Here is a 22,875-nt window from a genome sequence, read left to right as displayed (position 1 = left end):
AATTACTAAAGAGAAGGAATATGCCATTTTTCTCTTTTTTTTTTTTTTTTTTTGAGACAGAGTTTCGCTCTGTCGCCCAGGCTGGAGTGCAGTGGCCGGATCTCAGCTCACTGCATGCTCCGCCTCCCGGGTTTATGCCATTCTCCTGCCTCAGCCTCCCGAGTAGCTGGGACTACAGGCGCCCACCACCTCGCCCATCTAGTTTTCTGTATTTTTTAGTAGAGACGGGGTTTCACCATGTTAGCCAGGATGGTCTCGATCTCCTGACCTCGTGATCCGCCCGTCTCGGCCTCCCAAAGTGCTGGGATTACAGGCTTGAGCCACAGCGCCCGGCCGGAATATGCCATTTTTCTAAGTGGGAAGAATTCTGCAACAATGAATCACTTCCCAAACTTCACAAAGATGTCAGAGACCCACCGTCAATAACTCTCACAGAAGCACAAGTGCCAAATGTCCCGTGTTTATTTACATATGAAATGTGTTCCATACAGTTATGATGGATGGAGTGCATGACACCTGACAGCAGCAAGGCCTCTCGAGGAACCTAACGTTGACTACAGTATATCATCCAAGTATCTATATATACACAAAATAATTCCTTTTCTTGAAATAAAAAGTACAAAACATGTTCAGGGATAAATACAAAATATAAAATGCAAAAGAAAACACAAAACAAAACCAAAAAATAGACCTCTCTCAGATAATTATAAACGGAAGGGACAGAAGAGTACCTCTGCTGCAGTTTAATAAAGCAGATGTTAAATGTACTTTTTGAAATGGCTGAACTAAACCCGGGTGGCCCAGTGCTTAAGGTAACGGCCAATTGCAATACACAGGCGGCTGCATTGATAAGTCGGTGGTTGAACTTGTGCATCCCGGCTCTAAGTACCAGAACGTTTGGCAGTAGCACCCAGAACAGGAAACACCAACTCTTTTGACAGCAAAGGGTTAAGTAAACTGATTTTTTTCTGTCAAGAGCCAGAGAAATACTTGATATTCTTAGTTGTGTTTCTGTAATAGTTAACAAATTACATGACAAAAACCTGACTACATAAATCTATTGGTCTAACTACATATTTGTAACTTTTATAGTAGTCCAGCCTTTTCATTACTTTCCTTCCTTGTGCTTTTAAAGCCAGCCTTGCAGATCTGCCCAGAAAACCAGTACCATTTTTTTCTTTAGAATAGCCTTCCCCATTCCTCAAAATGGAATTGGGGAAATCAGCATTTCTTATTAGATTCCTGGCTTCAGTTTTTTATCCATGCTGGGAAAGGAGCGACCTGCAAGGCTGCTTTAAACACCCTTTGGCGTGACCTGAAGACAAAGGCACGCCCACAATGGAGTGTTGTCTCAAATGTGAACTCCCTCCCTCAGGGCAGGCACACCCAGGAAGTGCTAAGACACTTAAACGTTCCTAGTGTTCTCGAGACCCACAATTACTTACAATTTATGTAGTGAATTCTAAAAATTAAAAACACTAAAAAAGCCATTATTTTAGCAACATACAAAATGGTTTATTTGAATTTAGGAATGGCCCCTGTCACTAAGAACTTTGTTTTAAAGAAACAGTACAAAAAGAAAAATTCTAACCCAAAACAACTCAAATCGTTTTCCACTAAATACTGATACAAACGTGTAACCAAGAGTATAAAAAGTTATTCATTTAAATATATACAAACTATTTTAAACTCAAATACTGTTTTAATACTTATCAAGGATATATACGACGAGGTGAAAGAAGGTACGTTGAAAGAGAATATATTGCAACAGCCTGGACAGTACTGTTAACTCTATTATACTGCAAACTTTTTGCAACAAAAATGTCTTTTTTAGTCCAATATGGACAGGGATTTTCCTCCTGGACCATCTGTGGCTATTTCTCGGCTGAGCTCATCCTTTTGGATTTGATGAAGGCCATGCCGTGTGTCTGCATGTGCGTATTTAAGGCAGCTTCAGTTTCAAAAGTTTTTGCGCATACTCTGCACTTTCTGTCTTACATGGCACCATCAGTGGATTCATCCTTATGGCTGGGTTTGTTCTCCTGTTGGTTATCTTCCCCAGCCCTGTTTTGCTTGGAAACTGGCTGAGGTTCCTTTAACTTGTATACGATGAAGAGGTGCTGGACAGAGAGACATGAGACGTGTAGCAGAGGCCACACTCCCGGCGCTGGTAGGAAGAACCATCCGATTTGTGCTGAGGGATGTGTTCGTGGAACTGCAGCAGGTTTTTGATGGTGAAGCCACACACAGCACACTTGTGAACTTTAAAAACACTGATTTTCAGCTTTTTCAGTGGTTGAGTGATTGCTCCTCGGGGAGGCCTGAACTCCAGAACTGGTTCTTCCAACTTCCGCTCGGGACTGGGGACCTTGGTGTCTTCTTTTATTTCTGTTTCCTCCTCGTTGGTGGTGTCTGTCATTTCTTTCAGGTCAGGGTCCTTGATGCCGTGCATCAGCTGGACGTGCTTCTCCAGCATCAGTCATTTGGTAAAGGTACATCTGGAGTCTGGGCAGTGCGAGCAGGCGTACACTTTCCTGATGCCTTTATGCTTGATCCAGTTGTGCCGGCACAGGCTGTGGGACGAGCTGAAAGACTTGTCACACTGGTAGCAGGGGTGTTTCTTCATTTGTTTCTCATGCTCCTTCCTCACGTGGGCTATGTACACATCTCTCTGCATGAACAGGCAGTCACACCCCCAACACGTCCACCCAGGACTGGCCACTTTCTTGGTTTCCATTGATTTTTTTCACAGGAGACGGAGATTTCTTTTCCAATTCTCTTTCCCATTCATGGATTTGGTGTCCTCTTTGTTCTGATCTGCTGAATTTTGAGTTGCAGGCTTAATGCTCAAAGTCAAGTTATTACCCAAGTTTGGAGTCCCTTCAATACTTTTCCACGCATAGACTTGATATGGTCCATCATAAGTTGCTTCTCTGCATATAAAAGAGAACAGTCTGGACACTTGGAAACAGACACCTTCTGGTTTTCAATGTGTTGGTCAAAGTGCCGATACAGCAAGGTGTGCTGGGTGAACACAGTGTCGCACATGAAACACTTTTGTATAATTTTTGGTTCTCCTATCTTGATGCCAGGATGCTGTGTGTAGGTGTGGGAATGTGTGCTTGGGGCAGACTTAAACGCCATTGGACAAATAGGACACCTGTAGAAGACTTCACAGTGAGAACCTTGAATGCGAGACTTCAGAGCAGCCACATCAGAGAACACAACACTGCAATGCACACATCGAAAGCCAACTCTCCTCGTGTGGTGCAGACAATTCTTGGTGACATGGGTCTGGAAGTCCACTGACCTGCAGATGGCCCTGCACTCAGGCAGATGTAGGGAGATTTGTGCTGATGGATTCTTTGGTATGATGCATAACTGCACTGGTTAGGAAGCAGCATCTGGCAGACAGTGCAAGTCTTTTGTTCACTCATATCTGCAGCCTGCTGGAAATGTGTAGCCAGTGACGTCTCGTCCTGGAAGACTTCATTACACTCCAAACCTTTTAGACTATGTCTACACAGTTTGGAGGGGTCTTCATCTAGGGGCATGGCTGGGGTGATGGGAGTACTTGAAGGAGCTGATACGGCTGTCCCAGTTATGCCAGACTGAATTTTTGTGACAATGTGTGTGCTGGCTCCCACAGGGCTCTGAAGAATGGAAGTTGAAGTGGAAGTATTGCTTGATGGAGAAACTATCATTTGACCTGCTGGGACTGGCTTTAAAATTAAGTGGGAGCATTGCATTACCACCCCTTTCTCCTTATGCCCACGGGCATGGGAAAGGAGGCTGCATTTGTTGTAAAAAAACGAGGTTCTTTGTACAATGGTTGCACGTTACTTTGATGCACACGCTCCATCTGTCGCAGTGCTGGGTCAGACTCTTTTCAAGTGCAAAGGAGTCCCCACACTCCAAGCACTTGTATCCACACGTTGGTAACATGATCCCTGCATTGGCGGGAGGACTGAGGTTTGGGATGTAAACAGGGACTGGATTGACACTGCTCAGCACCTTGTTGAAAGCTTCTACCACAGAACTCTGCAAGGACAACACTACCTGGACTCAATACACCTTTTTGGGGGGTTGCGAGGCTGCTGCATTGATTATCGCCTGCTTTATTTGTTGTTGAGGTTTGGTTAGCACTTGGCGGAGTTCAGAGGTGGCCTGGGCACCCTGAGGCAAAAGGTTACGGTTGGCAAGGTGCACAGTCTTTGGCACAAATTTGGCGTTGGCCAGGCTGGATGCTGGCACCATGGCAGTTTGCTGCTGGATGGCGTTGGCGGCTTTAATGATGGTGCTGCTGGCGCTCTGGACAGAGGCAGCAGATATGACTGTGGCTTTCACCGTGGTGTTGTTAGTGAGCTTCAAATTAATGACTTGGGATCCTGTTGTCTTCACAGCAGACACTGGGAGGAAAGCAGTAGCCACAGGCTTGATTGTGACCTGTTTGGGGGTGAGCTCTGCAGGGGAAACTGCATTGGTCATGACCGCGGACTGGAGAGGTGCCCTGCGGGGAGAGGAAAGGACGGCGGCTGATGCTAGAGATGACAGAAGGGATGTCACAGAGGCCATCACGGACGCCGTTTGCTCAGAAGATTTCTTCCCAGAGTCAAGATCCATTTCTGGCAATACCCTAATCACTGTTCTCTTGATTTCCCCAGAAGACGTCTTAATGGTTTTTATGAGGACTTTAGGGATTGCTGGTATGGACTCTGTGGGAGAGGACGGGGATCCCTTGCTGCTGTTCTCACTTGAGATGCTTCTGGGACTATCCGTTTGCTTTAGGGATGGGTTTTTGGTCCCGTGGATGAGATTCTGGGATTCAGGAGACTTGTCGGCAGGTCTCGGACTGTTGTTTACTTCTTTTGGTAACAGGGAGGATTCTCTCGAATTGGCCTCTGGTTTTTTGCAGGAGTCTGAAGCCGCCTTTTTAGTGCTGAGAACCCTGATGACAGTGATGCAGGATGAGAGATTGCAGGACGACTTTGTCTTTGATGGTGCAACGCCGGGGAGGCCGGTGTCATTCTTCTAGGAGCTCGGCTTCCCATCCAGGACTCTGTTTCCCAGCACCTTGTCAGAGTTTTCCTACAATGTGTCCTCTGCTTTTCTGACTTTAAAAGGTTCATGAACACTCAGGTTTATAGAATTGGCTTCTGCTTCTCTCTTAACAACTTTGTTTTTCTCCATATTGCCTGACGTAGAGAGTCCAGTTTTGCTGGAGTTTTCTCCTCCGAGTGCCTTCAGCTTATTGTAGTCCTGCTGGGGAGCCGATCCTGTCAACACGTTCGACCTGAAGCTTGATCGCACGTCCTCCTTGTCAGGGGGGTCATCCACTGGGATCTTCTCATTGTCATCAAACTCTTCAGCACTGGAGATCAGACTAAACTGGCTGAATGTCGAGTCTTTCAGAGTCACCTCAGAGGCAGGCATGTCTCCTTTCAAGGACTTCGCTCCATCTTTACTGTAACTGTCAAGGGAGGACACTGTGAGAATCCCCTTATGTCGGCCATCGGTGGTGGGGTTGCGACCGTGTTTCTGTCTGCCCTCAGAGGAGCCGATGTTCCGAACATTCTTGACGATAATGCTGACACCCACGTCGGAAGATGATGGTGCGTGGGAGTCATCCTCTCCTTGAGCATTCTGCTTCATGTGGCTTTTGTGGTCATCGTGTCCAGACTCAATAGCTGCTTTAGGATCAACTGTATCTGGGATGTCAAATGCTGTCAGGAGGTCATCAAAGTCTGGGGTCTTCATATCCCCCATGGTCATGAATTTGAGCAGATGTTCTTGTGAACCTTGACGTTTTGGAAAGACTTTAGACCAATGTTCAGTTACTGTCACACGGCTGTATTCTCAGCAAATAGGAAAGGGTTAAAAACAGCCCCAGTCAACAGGCCTTTTGGCCTTCACAGTAGTCAGAAGCACCCTCAACACACTTTAGTAGCTTCTAAAAGAAAAAGCACAAAACAGGACATACCCTCTTCCTGGGGTTGGCCTTCATGGAGGTCAAGTCCGGGCGTCTGGGCGGCAGCCCGGATGACCTTTGCTCAGCGCTGCGCGGCTGGCGGCTGCTGCTGCTGCTGTTGTCGGAGTGGTGGCGGCATTTCCATGTTATGGGCGTGTCATCTGCGCTCCCGCTGCCGGGGTCTGTGTGTGTGCGTGTGCGGTGGAGCGGTCTGGCTGCCCCTGCCGCCACTGGGCCTTGCGGAGCGACCAGCCCGGGCGGGCCCGCACCTCCCGGGGCACCGCGCTCTAGGCCACGCGGTGGCGGCAGCGGCCGGCCTGCTAGGCTGGGGCCTACCACTGGGGGTGTGGGCCCAGGTGGTGGCCTGTTGTTTTTAATATATATCCTTTATTAGGTTGAAAAATCTTAGTTTTCTAATACTTTAATGAGAGTTTTTGTTGTTCTTGTTGTTTTGCGATAGGGTTTCCCTCTGTCACCCAGCTGGAGTGCAGTAGTGCAATCTTGGCTCACTGCAACCTCCACCTCCTGCTTTCAACTGATCCTCCTGTTACCGGGGGTCCTTGCACCCAGAGCTCCCAAGATGGTGGTGGGCCACTTCCAAGATGGCGGCAGGCCACTTCCAAGATGGTGGCAGGCCTCACGTTCTCTGACCTGGGGTTCTTGGCCTCACTAATTCCAAGGAATGGAATCTTGGGCCATGCGGAGAGTGTTATAGCTCTATTAGAAGCCGTGGGTCACGGAAGAGAATCGTGCAACCCAGTGACTAGTGTTCAGCTCCATTAGGACGAACCCAGGCACTTAGCCATGAAGGAACAATGGCAAGCCTTTAGCCCGATTGGGATTGGCGATGGGCACCTTGCTGGATCAGGAGCACAGCAGGCACCCTGCTGGATCCAGAGGGATGGAAGTCAGTGGGGGTCTGCAACTGTGGCCAACAGCAGGGGTGGACGGGAGCGAAAGCTCAGCTCCAGCCATAACAAACACGGACCAGAAGAGTGCAGTTGCAAGATATAATAGAGTGAAAACAGAGCTCCCATACAAAGGGAGGGGACCCAAAGAGGGTAGCCATTGCTGGCGCCAGTGCCTGGGTTTATATCCTGACCATTGTCCCTCCCACTGTGCTCTCAGGCAACAGATGATTGGTTATTTCTTTACCTCCTGTTTTTGCCTAATTAGCATTTTAGTGAGCTGTCTTTACTATCTGATTGGTCGGGTGTGAGCTAAGTTGCAAGCCCCGTGTTTACAGGTGGAAGTGGTCACCTTCCCAGCTAGGCTTAGGGATTCTTAGTTGACCTAGGAAATCCAGCTAGTCCTGTCTCTCACTCCCATCTCAGCCTCCCAAGTAGCTGGGACTACAGGCATGTGCCACCACATCCAGCTAATTTTTTAATTTTTTATAGAGATGGGGTTTCACTATGTTACCCAGGTTGGTCTTAAATTTCTGGGCTCAAGTGATCCTCCCACCTTGGCCTCCCAAAGTGCTGGGATTACAGGTGTGAGCCACCACACCTGACGAGAGTTTTTTTTGTTTTTTTGTTTTTTTTAAAGTCATTAACGCCCGTTTCTGTTAAGTTTTTTCACATCTCTCAAGATTATGATTTTTCTCTTTTATCCTATTAATGTCGTGAATTACACTAATTTTTCAAGTATTAGACCAACTCTGCATTCTGGAATAAGCACTTCTCTCCCACCCCCGCCAAGTCACATGTATTATCCTTTTTCTGTATTACTATATTTGATTTGCTAATATTTTGTTAAGGATTTATATTAATAAGAAATACTGTTAGCCTGTAGTTTTCTTATAATGACTTTGTTTTTCTTATCAGGATAATACTGGCATCATAAAATGATATGGCAAATATTCTCTCCATCTCTTGTTCTGAAAGTGTTAATGTGATATTGGTGTTATTTTCTCCTTAAATATTTTATAAACTTCTCCAGTGAAGTGATCTGTGTTGGTGTATTCTTTGTGAAAAAACATTTTAAAACTATGATGATTTCTTTCATAGATATAGTATAACTTAGATTATCTCTTCTGTCATTTTTGTAATTTGCTTCTTTGAAAAAAGGGGTAATTTCATTATATCCATAAATGTATTTGCATATGTTTGTTTACATTATTCCTTTTTTTATTTTAATGTTCATAGGACTTGTAGTTATGTCTCCTTTTAAACTTCTGATATTGGTAATTTTTGTTTTTTCTTGAGCAGTCTAAAGGTTTATCAATTGTATTATACTTTTAAAAGATACAGCTTTTGCTTTAATTGGGTTATCTCTACTGTTATCCATTTTCTATTTCATTATTCTTATTCTCACCTTGATTTTATTCTTTTCTTCTGTTTATTTTCAGTTTAATCTATCCTTTCTAGTCCTTAATGAGGAAGCTTAGTGATTGCTTTTAGACCTTCCGTCTAAGCACCACTTCACCTGTTCTACAAATGCCTTTTTGTTCCCCTTTTGCAATCCTAATTGTTCTATTTGTCCCTGGAGGACACTGGGAGTTTCAAGTGTCCTGCAACTGAAGCTACTTCCATTAGACTCTTTATCAGATTTTAAAAAGAGTTTGTGTCCAGAAAATTTCAGACTATTTGACACCAATTAAGTATAGATTTTTAGGTTCAATTTCTTACATAATCTATCAATTGTACACTTCTATGTAATAAGGCCTAGAGCAGTTGACTGAACATTGTGGGGGAAGAAGATGTGTGCTTCATCTTTTTAATTCTTTCTCTCCCACTTCAGGAGAATCGTTGCTGCCTAAGGCCTCTCGGGTCAGTGCCATTTCCCTCCTATTTTTCTTTATGTGAAATAGCATAAATTCTGGCTATGCCCAAGTTTGTTGGTGAGCAGAAAGTTAAACTCTCCCTTCAGACTCAGTAAGTTTGTTAGCAAAACTGATATCTGGGCCAGGCGCGGTGGCTCACGCCTGTAATCCCAGCACTTTGGAAAGCCGAGGCGGGCGGATCATGAGGTCAGGAGATGGAGACCATCCTGGCTAACACGGTGAAACCCCGTCTCTACTGAAAATACAAAAAATTAGCCGGGCGTGGTGGCGGGCACCTGTAGACCCAGCTACTCGGGAGGCTGAGGCAGGAGAATGGCGCAAACCTGAGAGGCGGAGCTTGCAGTGAACCCAGATGGCGCCACTGCACTCCAGCCTGGGTGACAGAGTGAGACTACGTCTCAAAAAAATAAAAAAGAAAAACTGGTATCTGGATTTGGTTCTAGTCTAGCATAGATTAAGAAGTAGAAATATGTTGAAGTGAGGATAAAGAGCATTTTAAATGATAACAGAGATCCAATATGATGAAATAGGAGTAAATTCTTTTTTGTTTCATTTTCCTCCAATTTCATTTTAAAACAGGTGATTTTTAAAAAGAAGATGGTTTTGTTCCAGTAGGCATTTGATGCATTAGCCTTCCTCGGCTTTCCCAGCAGGGATATAGATCTAGCTAAATGACCTGGTAGTGTTTTCTCTGAGTCAAGTTAGCATTAAATGTGGTCTCTGGATATGGGAAGAGATGGATAATCTAACAGTCTACAGATGTCAGAAACTTTATTCTCACCTTTTCTCTCCATATTTTAAATTTATATGTCTTTTTGAAAAACATTTAAACTGCCACCTCCAATTAGGATATAGAAAGTTCCAAGAGATCATTGCTCTCACTGAAATAATGTGAGTAAGCTGGACAAGTTACAGAAGCATAGTTGTTAAAAACCCAAGCTGAGGATAAAGAAGTGAAAATAAACTAAATTCCAGAGTGCAAAGAGCCCTTGCTAGGAAAGTGAGACCCGAGGCTGCTTTCCTCATAGGAGTATGGTGGATGGAAGATTGAACCCACTACAGATGGGAATTTTTGCAGATGCAAGGAGAAACTAGCTGAACTTTTAACAAATTTGCATGAGCTGGCAAAATGTATTAAAATCCCCCAAAGTCCCCTTCTTCACTGAGAACCTGGCAGCAGCAAGAACAGGGAAGGAGAATTAAGAGAGACTTGCTCAGGGCACACCTGCCCACTAATTCTTTCTAAATGTGCACATAATTAAATAGAGAAGACATGTTTATAAAAAACAGGAAAGGCTGGGTGCAGTGGTTCATGCCTGTGATCCCAGCAATTTCGGAGGTTGAGGTGGGTGGGTCACCTGAGGTCAGGAGTTCAAGACCAGCCTGGCCAACATGGTGAAACCCCGTCTCTACTAAAAAGACAAAAATTAGCCAGGCGTGGTGTTGCACACCTGTAATCCCAGCTACTTGGGAGGCTGAGGCACAAGAATTGCTTGAACCCAGGAGGCGAAGGTTGCAGTAAGCTGAGATCGCACCATTGTACTCCAGCCTGGGTAACAGAGTGAGACTCTGTCTCAAAAAAAAGCAGGAGATGTAATGAATAATCAAGAGAAAACAAAAACAGAATGAGGAATGACCCAGATGTTGAAATCAGCAGACACAAACTTTAAAATAATTATTACAACTCTGTTAACATGTTCACTGGAAAAGCCAAGCAAAAGCAAAATGTGTGAACAGATTGTAAATTTTGGCAGGAAATCTGAAACTCTATGAAAGAATGAAATGGAAATTCTAGTACTGAAATGAAAAATTCATTTGAAGGACTTATCAGCAGATTGAAAAGAGCACAAGAAAAGATATGTAAACTTGAAGTCAGGTTAATTAAATTAACAAACGCATAAAGAGAAAAATTAAAACTCAAGCAGTATAAATACAAAGAAAACCATACCAAAGCACATAATGGTCAAATTGCTGAAAACCAATACTAAAGAGAATATCTTAAGTGCTATCAGAGAAAAAGGGCAAATACATTTAAGAAGGTAACAATAAGAAAGAATGATGGCTGAATTCTTATTAAAAATGCAGAAGACAATGTAATGGCTTCTTTAAAATGCTGAAAGAATTTAAAAAAGCATTCAAAATACATACTTCAAAAATAAAGGCAAAATACAGACATTTGTAGACAGGGAAAAGTTGAGGAACTTAGTCCAGTAAGTAGACTTGCACTACATAAGTCTGCAAATTATAAAAATTTTAGGTTAAAAGGAAATGATACCTGATGATATGGTTTGCATCTACGTCCCCACCCAAATCTCATGTTGTGTTGTAATCCCTATTCTTGGAGGTGAGGCCGCCTCGTGGGAGGCGATTGGGGGCCGATTCATCATAAATAGTTTAGCACCATTCCCTGGGTGCTGTTCTTGTGATTATGAGTGAGTTCTCGTGTGATCTGGTTGTTTGGAAGTGTGTAGCACTTCCTCCCTTGGTTCTCTCTCTTGCTCCTGCTCCCTCCTTATAAGATAGCCAGCTCTGACTTTGCCTTCCACCATAAGTATAAGCTTCCTGAGGCCTCCCCAGAAACAGAAGCTGCCATGCTTCCTGTACAGCCTGCAGAACCATGAACCAATTAAACCTCTTTTCTTATAAATTACTCAGTCTCAGGTATGTCTTTATAGCAATGGAAGAATGGCCTGATACACCAGATTAATCCTGGATCTGTAGGAAAGAAGAGTGTTGGAAAGGGTAAATATGTAGAAATGTGTGTATGTGTATTTGTGTAGATGCATGTGGATGCTCACATACATCAAGACACTATTATTATTTTATTTGCTTAATATGTATGTCTTTATATATTATATAAATATGTGTATATTATGTATGTGTTTAATACATATTAATATGTAATTAATATATTAACATGTATGTATTTATTAAACAAATAATGTCTTGATGGATGTGAGTATGTACATGCAGGCACATACATACATATATACACACATATACATACATATATATACTCATATGTAAGTAATATATATGTATACACACACACACATATCACTTTCTTGGCTCCAAGCTGAAGAATGAATACTGGTATACTGGTGGTGAACTCGCTCAGATTTTATCTGTTGAATATATCTTTAGTTTGTATTTATTGTCAGTCAGTTTTTTTTCCTGGGTAAAGGAAATTGTAAATTTCTATGTTAACAGGTGTATTAGGCCATTCTGGCACTGCTATGAAGAAATATCTGAGACTGAGTAATTTATAAGGAAAGAAGTGCAGTTGCCTCACTGTTCCACAGTCTGTACAGGAAGCATAGAGGCATCTGCTTCTGGGGAGGTCTCAGGAAGCTTTTACTCATGGTAGAAGGTGAAGCAGCAGCAGGCACTTCATGTGGTGAAAACAGGAGCAAGAGATGGGGGGTGAGCAGAGGTGCCACATACTTTTTTTTTTTTTTTTTTAGACAGAGTTTCGCACTTTTTGCCCAGGCTGGAGTGCAATGGCGTGAACTCGGCTCACTGCAACCTCTGCCTCCCGGGTTCAAGTGATTCTCCTGCCTCAGCCTCCTGAATAGCTGGGATTAGAGGTGTGTACCACCATGCCTGGCTAATTTTGTATTTTTAGTAGAGACAGGGTTTCACCATCTTGGCCAGGCTGGTCTCAAACTCCTGACCTCAGGTGATCTGCCCACTTTGGTCTCCCAAAGTGTTGGGATTACAGGCGTGAGCCACTGCACCTGGCCAGGTGCCACACACTTTTAAATGACCAGATTTTGTGAGAATTCATTATCACGAAGACAGCATCAAGCCATGAGGGAAACACCCCCATAATCCAAGCATCCTCCACCAGCCCTGCCTCCAGTACTGGGGATCATAATCCAACATGATTTGGGAAGGGACAAATATCCAAACTATATCATTCCACCTCTAACCCCTCCTAAACTCACGTCCTTTTCACATTGCAAAATGTAATCATGCCTTCCCAACAGTCCCCCAAAGTCTTAACTTATTCCAGCATTAACTCAAAAGTCCAAAGTCTCATTTGAAACAAAGCAAATCCCTTCCACCTATGATCCTGTAAAATAAAAAACAAGTTACTTACTTCCAAGGTACAATGGAGGTATAGGCATTGGATAAACATTTCCATTCCAAAGGGAGAAACTGGCCAAAAGAAAAGGTCTACAGGCTCCCTGCATGTTTTAAACCCAGCAGGGCAGTCATTCAGTCCTTTTTTTTTTTTTATTATACTTCAAGTTCTAGGATACATGTGCACAACGTGCAGGTTTGTTACATATGTATACATGTGCCATATTGGTGTGCTGCACCCATTAACTCGTCATTTACATTAGGTACATCTCCTAATGCTATCCTTTCCCCCTCCCCCCCCCACAATAGGCCCCAGTGTGTGATGTTCCCCTTCCTGTGTCCCAGTGATCTCATTGTTCAATTCCCACCTATGAGTGAGAACATGCGGTGTTTGGTTTTCTGTTCTTGCGATAGTTTGCTGAGAATGATGGTTTCCAGCTGCATCCATGTCCCTACAAAGGACACGAACTCATCCTTTTTTATGGCTGCATAGTAGTCCATGGTGTATATGTGTCACATTTTTTTAATCCAGTCTGTCACTGATGGGCATCTGGGTTGATTCCAAGTCTTTGCTATTGTGAATAGTGCTGCAATAAACATACGTGTGCATGTGTCTTTATAGCAGCATGATTTATAATCCTTTGGGTATATACCCAGTAATGGGATGGCTGGGTCAAATGGTGTTTCTAGTTCTAGGTCCTTGAGGAATCACCACACTGTTTTCCACAATGGTTGAACTAGTTTACAGTCCCACCAACAGTGTGAAAGTGTTCCTATTTCTCCACATCCTCTCCAGCACCTGTTGTTTCCTGATTTTTTAATGATTGCCATTCTAACTGGTGTGGTTTTGATTTGAATCTTAAAGCTCCAAAATAACCTTTTTTTGACTCTATGTCCTACAACAAGGGGACAGTGGTACAAGGAGTGGGCTCCCTAGGCCTCGGGCAGCTCCACCTCTGTGGCTTTGCAGGGTACATCCCCTGTGACTGCTCTCACAGTTGAGTGTTTGTAACTTTTCCAGGAGCAGGGTACAAGCTGCCAGTGGATCTGCCATTCTGGGGTCTGGAGAAAGGTGGTCTCCTTCTCACAGCTCCACTAGGCAGTGGCCCAGTGGGGACTCTGTGTGGGGGTTCTAACCTCACATTTCCCGTTAGTACTTTCCTAGTAGAGGGTTTCTATAAGGAAAACCTGTCCCTGAATCAGGTTTTTGCATGGGCTCCTGGGCATTCTCATACAGCCTCTGAAATCTAGGCAGAGGCTGCCTAGCATTCTTCACTCTTGCATTCTGCACATCTACACGTTTAACATCACATGAAAGCCACCAAGGCTTATGGCTTGCATTCTCCAAAGTGGCAACCTGAGCTGTACCTGGGCCCTTTTGAGCCAGAGTTGGAGCTGGAGTAGCTGGAATGTGGGGAGCAGTGTCGTGAAGCTGTGCAGGGCCACCGGGCCCTAGGCCTGGCCCATGAAACCATTCTTTCCTTCTAAGCCTCTGGACCTGGGATGGGAGGGACAGGCACAAAGGCTATCTTCAAATGTCTTCATGGCCTTTTCCTCATGTCTTCAATAAAGGTACTTGGCTCCATTTAGTTATACAAATATCTTATACAAGTGGTTATTCCACAGCCTACTTGAATTCCTCTCCCAAAAAAGCTTTTTCTTTCTCTGTCACATGGTCCAGCTGCAAATTTTCCAAATATTTAAGTTCTCCTTCTTGTTTATACATAAATTCCAACTTTAAGTCATTTCTTTGCTCCTGCGTCTGAATGTGGACTGTTAGAAGCAGTCAGGCCACATCTTGAACACTGCTGCTTAGAAATTTCTTCTGCCAGATACTGTAAATCATCACTTCAAATTTCCACAGATCTCTAGTGCAAGAGCAGAATGCAGCCAAGATCTTTGCTAAAGTATAACAAGGGTGACCTTTGCTCCAGTTCCCAATAAGTTTCTGATTTCCATCTGAGACCTCATCAGCCTGGATTTCGCTGTCCATATCACTATTAGCATTTTGGTTACAACAATTTAACCAGTCTCTATGAAGTTCCAAACTTCCCCTCATCTTCCTATCTTCTGAGCTCTCCAAACTCTTCAAACCGCTGCTCATTACCCAATTGCAAAGCTGCTTTCACATTTCTAGGTATCTTTATAGCAATGCCCCATGCTGGGTACCAATTTTCTATATTAGACTGTTTTTGCGCTTATAAAGAAATTCCTGAGACTAGGTATTTATAAGAAAAGAGGTTTAATTTGCTCACGATTCTTCAGGCTGTACAGGAAGCATAGTGCTGGCATCTGCTTCTCGGGAGGCCTCAGGGAGCTTTTACTGATGGTGGAAGGTGAAGCAGGAGCAGGCACTTCACATGGTAAAATCAGGAGCGAGAGAGAGAGAGATGGGGGGAAGTGACACACACTTTTAAATGACCAGATCTTGTGAGAACTCACTATCATGAAGAAATGCCAAGCCATGAGGGACCTGCCTCCATGACCCAAACACCTCCCACCAGGCCCCGCCTCCATCATTGGAGATCACAATTCAATATGAGATCTGGGTGGGACAAATATCCAAACAATATCAGCAGTTGTTTTCTGTTGGGAAAAGCTGAGTGTTGGGAGAAGCTGAGGCAGGGCTTGCATGTATGACATAATGTAAAAAAGTCTTGGAACATGTCCAGGGTCCAGGGTCTAAAACCCCTTGTGGTCTTTGGAACACCAAGCTCAGTGCTAAAGGGTGGGAGGCTACTCTGACGCACCATAATCTAAGCCCAGGGCATAAAATCCCTTGTGGCTTGGATAGAATCTAGGGCTCGTGGCTCTGGAATGTGTCTAGACTTGCTGGCTCCTTGCTCCTTGCTCTCCCAGGATCGATTGTATCTTGAGTTAAAAGAACCTGCTCTCCATTATCTCAAGTAGCAGAGCAAATGCTAAACCATCACAACTGTAAATCATGTGCTTAATGCAACGTGCCATTTTGACCTCCACATTCTCACCCCCGATTCTTTGTTGGATTACCAATAAATAGTGTGGGCTTCTGGAGCTCAGGGCCTTCGCAGCCTCCATACACTAGTGATGGCCCCTGGTCCCCGCTTTTTCTCTCTCAAACTGTCTTTTTCTCAATCCTTTCACTCTGCTGGACTTTGTCACCCCCACGACCTGGTGTTGGATTTGATCACCCCAACACTTTTCTTTCAGTGCATTGAGATGGTCAGTCTACTGTCTTCGAGCTTCCATTGTTTCTTTTGAGAATTTAGCTGTTACTCTAACTGCTGCCTCTCTAAAGACATCTTTTAAGGTTTCTCTTTGTCTTTGGTTTTTTGCAGTTTCACTATAATGTATCTACATGTTAATTTACTTTTAAAATTTTCTGCCTTGAGATTTATTCTGCTTCTTAAACACATGGTTTGATGTCTTTAATTAGTGTTGTTGTTGTTGTTGTTGTTTTCTGAGACGGGGTCTTGCACTGTTGCCCAGGCTGGAGTGCAATGGTATGATCTTGGCTCACTGCAACCTCCGCCTCCCAGGTTCAAGCAATTCTCCTGCCTCAGCCTCCCAAATAGCTGGGGTTACAGGCGCGTGCCACCATGCCCAGCTCATTTTTGTATTTTTAGTAGAGATGGGGTGTCACCATATTGGCCAGGCTGGTCTCAAACTCCTGACCTCATGATCTGCCCCACCTCAACCTCCCTCCCAAAATGCTAGAATTACAGGCATGAGCCACTGTGCCTGGCCTTTTATTAATTTTGGACAATCTCTAGTAATGATTTATTCACATTTGCCTCTGTTCCTAGTATTTTTTCTTTACAGATACCAATAAAACATATGTGTTAGACTGTCTTACCATATCCTCTGCATCTCGATCTGTCAAGAAGCAATTATTTTCATGTCTCTTCACAATTAGGACTTTCTGAGCAAATGTTATTGATATTTGAGTTAAAGAAAGTTAGAGGGTGTTAGGACTAAAGCCATCTGCTCCCATTCAAAGGGCAATAAGATTTATCTTCTTCTAACTCCCACCCACCCAACTTCAGGCCAAATGCTTGCGTTCTGTAGTAGAGACGTTCCCATTTTTCTTTCTGAGACTATTAATTTACATTTCAAAGGGGAATAAAACCTGGAACCATGGAGCCAGTTGCTTCCATTCTGAAGGACTGTAAATGACTGGAGAGCAAAGGTGTTTCTCTCTGAAAGAGGATTGTAGCTGGGAATGGTGTAGTCTATATGAATTACGTTCTTAATTTAAACTGTTAGATTCATAATTTCAGAATTTCTCTTCTATACTGCAAAAACTCCTCTGCATAGGCAGGCTCATCAAACTATGCACTTTAAATAGGTGGATTTTATTGTATGTAAACCATACCTCAATAAAGCTGTTAAAAAGATAAAATCAGAAAAAAAGTTATTGAATTTTTAATTTTCATAATATATTTTTCAATTCTAAAAAATGTTTGGTTTTGTGAAAGGAATAAAAATCCTGGGGCCCCCAAATCACTAAGTTAAAGGCAAAAGTCGAGCTGGGAACTGCTTAGAGTCAACCTGCCTCCCCTTCTACCCAAAGCCACCCCTCTGCTCACTGAGATAAATGTATATCTGATTGCCTCCTTTGGAGAGACTAATCAGAAACTCAGTGCAACCGTTTGTCTCTTATTTACCTATAACCTGGAAACCTTGCCCTGCTTGGAGTCTTCCCATCTTTGCTTTGAGTTGTCCCATCTTTCCAGTGCAAACCTGTGTTCATCTTGCATATGATGTCTCATGTCTCTCTAGAATGTATAAAACCAAACTGGGCTCTGACCACCTTGGGCACATGTTGTTAGGACCTCCTGAGGGTGTGTCACAGGCACATGTCCTCAATCTTGGCAAAATAAACTTTCTAAATTAATTGAGACTCATCTCAGATGATCAGGGTTCACAGTTTCCTTATACGTCTGCTATGTCACTTTTTATGATTTCTAGTTTTCTGCCAAAATGGTTTAAATAAACTTTTATCTCCTTGAACATAGTAGACCTGTTTATTTTATGGTGTCCACTGATGATTCCATTATTTGCAGTTCCTGTGGGTGGGTCTATTTGTTGTTTCTATTCATTCTCATCCACAGCATTTTTAAATTTTTTTTTTTTTTCAGATGGAGTTTCACTCTGTCACCTAGGCTGGAGTGCAGTGGCACGATCTCAAGTGATTCTCCTGCCTCAGCTTTCTGAGTAGCTGGAATTATAGGGGCCCCCCACCATGCCCGGCTAATTTTTGTATTTTTAGTAGAGATGGGGTTTCACCGTGTTGGCCAGGCTGGTCTCAAACTCCTGACCTTGTGATCCACCTGCCTCAGCCTCCCAAAGTGAGCCACGGCACCCGGCCCCATCCATAGCATTTTATCTTCACGTGTACTTGGTTATCCTTGACTCTGTGTTAGACATTGTGCTTGGAAAACGTAAGTTAAGGCCTATACTGTGCCCTTGTCTTCTAAAAATAGTTTTTTATTCCTTTTGCCAGGTGACTGGGAGCACTACCAACACAGAATTACCTTAATTCAAGTTCAGGCCTTGTTGTTTTCTCCACCACTCAGATTTTTGAACCACATTTTCATCTATGCGAGGACTGGTTTGTTTTTTGTTGTTCTTACTTCAAGTGTGCAGCATTTTGGGGTCACATCCCAAAGCCAGATCATATATTGGGTCTGACACTTGGTGGGCCCTGGATGCCAACTTTTTTCCCATAGTACCTTGAGGCCACCAAAGCCCAGAAGCACAGCTAAACTTGGAACAATAGAGGCCCAGTTGTTTTACTAACCTCTCTAGATTCTGGGCTTCTTTTGGAACTTGGCCAGATAATTTTTCACTATCTTCCAAGCTCTGTGATGCTTGTAAGGTCAAGGAGGGAGGACCTTGAGCCTAGGAGTTCAAGACCAGCCTTGGCAACATGGGGAAACCCTGTTTCCACTAAAAATACAAAAAATTAGTCGGGCGTGCTGGTGCGTGCCTATAATCCCAGCTACTTGGGAGACTGAGGCAGGAGAATTGCTTGAACCTGGGAGGTGGAGGTTGCAGTGAGCAGAGATTGCACCACTGCAATTCACTCTGGGCAACTGAGCAAGACTCCATCTCAAAAAAAAAAAAAAAAAAAGGGAAATGAAGTCTCAGAGCCTCTGCTTGGGAGCTTGAACAGGAACCAGAACCAGCAAGAACATCCCATCAACAGACCACCAGAGCCAACCTTGCAGGATACGCCTTCAATAGCGACACCATGTGGCAGCATCCAGCAATGGCAGCATAGGGCTGGAGTTCTTTGTCCCTCTGGTGCCAGGGAGCAGGACTGAAGAAGCAGAATTCCTGGACAATACAGGGGAGGAGGGAGGGCCCAGGACTTCCTTTGCATCACAGTAGGCAAGTGCTCAGGCAATTATGAGAGAAGGCGAGCTCACATCTTTGCTCTGCCACAGCCTGAGGAGTTGGCAAGTCACTGCATCTCTTTCTGCCTCCGTTTCTTTATTTGCAGAATGGTGACAATAATAGAACTTATCTCTTAAGGTGGTTGTGAGGATCAAATGAATTAGTGCATGTTGAATAGTGCTTGGTACATATTAGGTGCCCGGTAAATGTTGGAGGTTGCTGCTGTTGTTATCATTATTATTAAAAAAGATGAAAAGGGATGAGACAATGTTGGCACCCAAGTTAGCTTATGCCATAAGATGCAGAAGTAGATATCATAATTCTCACTTTACAAATGATGAGACTGAGTTTCAGAAAATGCAAATAATTTACTCAAAAGCAAACAGGCCCGATCACACCAAATCTTTCCCAGAAACTGAATTTATTGCTGGTAGAGATCATATCTGCACTGAAACCCTGGTCTTCCCATCTGACTTGTGTTTCCCAGAAATTTGAACTTAACCTAAAAACCAGATCTCCACAATGCTTCAGTCAGAATGAGAGTCAGATGCAAAGTTTTATGGCAAATGAATCTCAAGTCCAAGTGAATCACACAGGGGGAAAAAACCTCATTTTTATTACCTCTGATTTGTTTTTCTTGAATCCATTTTCTCTTCCCATCTTCAGTGCTTCTGCCTGAGTTAAACCCTCAATCCTCATCTCCTCCTCCTCCTCCTCCTCCTTCTTCTTCTTCTCCTCCTCCTCCTCCTCAACCCTCATCTCCTTCTTCTTCTCCTTCTTTTCCTCCTCCTCCTCCTCCTCATTATTATTTTGAGATGGAGTTTCACTTTTGTTGCCCAGGCTGGAGTGCAGTGGAACAATCTTGGCTCACTCCGCCTCCCAGGTTCAAATGATTGTCCCCACTTCAGCCTCCAGAGCAGCTGAGATTACAGGCACCTGCCACCATGCCCGGCTAGTTTTTTGTATTTTTAGTAGAGACGGGTTTCACCATGTTGGCCAGGCTGGTCTCAAACTCCTGACCTTGGCCTCCCAAGGTGCTGGGATTACAGGCATGAGCCACCATGCCTAGCCCCATCATCTTCTACTTAGTTTTCTTTCTCCTAGCACTGTTGCCTTCTAGCCTGCCCTCCATGCATGTAGAAGGGTGGGGTGGTTTTCCTAACTAAAATATCCTCCTACCTAGATCCTTTCAGAGACCCCCCCCCCATCTCCTGTAACACTGCACAGCCTCCTCAGTTGTGTTCAATCTGACCCCATCTCCCTGCTGAACTTCTTTTCCTGTTGCTATCCCAAGAGCTGGATTCTCTTTTTGTTCCTGATGCATTTGGGCACACTCCTGCAGTAGCACTCACCATGTTTTATTGCAACTATCGTTTGCACCGAATCTTCCCAGGAGACTGAATTCATTGCCAATAGAGATCATATCTGCTCCCTTGGTGTCCCCTTAGTCACTAACATGGTGCAAACTAGAAAGTGTTGATGAATGGGGCAGATTAACCTTAGGGCTCATTTAGGATACAGAGGTGGCCACTTGAGTTTAGGATCAAATGCAGCTCTTCCTTATATTATGGGGAAGTAAAAAAAAAATGGGAATGAAAAATAAATGACCATTACATGCTATATCAATGTGTCAATTTTATGTATGCTAAGAAACCTCAAATAATGCAGTTTGGCTATACACCAGAGCTCTGTAATCAACAAGTGAAAGAAAAGATATTATCATGGCCAGAATTTACAGAGGTACTTTCTTGTGATATCAGAGAAAAACAGCTCAAATTGGAAAGCTTAGGCAGGTCCCAAATGGCAGGTTAGAAGACCAGAGTACTAGAGTAGTCTGCAGATTTATGGAGGCATGCTGGGAGCATCAGCAGCAACTCCTTATTCTTCTGGCTGTTGGTGGGACAACAGAGAAGTCAGGCATTCCTAACTGAGCTACTTGGATCCAATCCTAACTTAGCTGTGCTACTAGCTGTGTGACCTTGGACAAGCTCCTCAGCCTCTCTGTGACAAAGTTGACTCATATGTAAAATGGGGTAGTCATAGCACACCCAGCGTTACTGTGAGGAGTTAATATTTACAAAGTGCTTGGCACAGTATCTTAGTCCATTTCTGCTGCTATAAAGGAAAGCCCAAGGCTGGATAACTTATAAAGAAAAGAGGTTTATTTGGCTCACGGTTTGGCAGGCTGTGCGGGAAGCATGGCACCAGCATCTGCTCCTGGTGAGAGCTCCAGGCTGCTTCTACCCATGGTGGAAGGTGAAAGGGAGCCTATATGTGCAGAGATCGCTGGTGAGAGGAAGAGAAAGAGGAGGGAGGAGGTGCCACACGCCTCTAAACAAAAAGCTCTTGTGAGAACAGAGTGAGAACTCACTTATCCTTCCACCATCCCCCAGGGAGGGCATTAATCTATTCATGAGGCATTCACTCCCAAGATCCAGACACCTCCCATCAGGCCCCACCACCAGCCCTGGGGATCGAATTTCAACATGTGATTTGGAGCACAAACATCCCAACTACAGCAAACTGTGTCTGGCAAATAGTAAGCAGCACACGTGTTAGCTCATGATGTCACCCATCCAGGAACCAGTCCTATTCCAATGAAGGCTAATCCACAACATCAAGGTGTCTGGGAGAGAAGGGTCTGGCTTCCTTCCTCTCACTCTGATGCTCCACACTCATGCATGTCTAGTTCTTGTGTCACATCAAGTAGCTCTGGTTTTGAAAACAAGTAGTCCTCATTTCCCTTTTCCTGGAGAGCTGTGGTCAACAGCTAGGCTCATTAACCAGCCATCGTTCCTCTGAGAATAACTGAATCTGGACCATCTGATCAGTATATCACCTGAATGCATTTGGCTCCCCTCCCTGAGAACTGGCTCCCTTGTCTCACCTCCTTGGCATTGCAAGTTTAAAAACAAAAGCTTTCTGGGCTTTGACTTATGGCTGCCTGCTGTTTCTGTTGCCCAGCCGACACTGAAGAATGTTCTGTCTTAGGCGCTTCCATTATTGGCAACAAAGATTTTTTCCCCCTCATATATTGCTTAAGTTGCATCAATTGATTAATGATCTGTAGAGTGCATTTTCTAGCACTCTTCCATCGGTGTCTCCTGAGTGGGCTCGTTCATGAGCAAAATGTGTCTGCTTTTCTCTCTCTCCCTTGCCTCACTCATGGCTGCATCTGGGTGGTGTGGTGGGCAGGGAATGGGGTTTTATGGCAAGAGAGGAACTGGATCCCAGGATTCATCATGAACAAGCCCACTCAGAAGACACCAGTGGAAAAGTGCTAGAAGATGCTGTCTATAGATCATTAAATTCATGCTCTTAAGGTCCCTGGAGCCTGTCCTATTAGGACACAGATCTTAAGCTTTTTAAAAAATTTTCCAATGTGTTGAGCTTCTTCTTTTACTTTAAATCAACTCTGAGTCTTTTTTTTTTTTTTTTTTTTTTGCTTCAGTTAGCTAGAGTTGATGTCTGTGGCTTAGAGTCAAAGAGCCCAGTGAACACCGGATGGGAAGGATTTGGCCAGATGAGCCCTAAAGCCCCTTCCAGCCTCACCACTTTGAATAGATGAGTAAATGAATGAATGGTTGATGGAACTGAACCAGATCCCATCTAGTTTGAGCTCTGAGAGAAAGTCAAGTGAAGGTGGTAGGAGGCA

The 22,875-nt window shown here is 43.9% G+C and overlaps 1 pseudogene; it reads right to left on the bottom strand.

Annotated features, from left to right (window-relative positions):
* Nucleotides 1-1,874: 1,874 nt before the first annotated feature.
* LOC117082131 lies at nt 1,875-5,874 on the bottom strand (annotated as a pseudogene).
* Between the last annotated feature and the right edge of the window lie 17,001 nt (nt 5,875-22,875).

This window comes from Trachypithecus francoisi, unplaced genomic scaffold (assembly GCF_009764315.1).
Source record: "Trachypithecus francoisi isolate TF-2019V2 unplaced genomic scaffold, Tfra_2.0 Lachesis_group9, whole genome shotgun sequence".
NCBI classification, from domain to species: domain Eukaryota; kingdom Metazoa; phylum Chordata; class Mammalia; order Primates; family Cercopithecidae; genus Trachypithecus; species Trachypithecus francoisi.
This window is presented reverse-complemented; position numbering and strand designations above follow the sequence as displayed.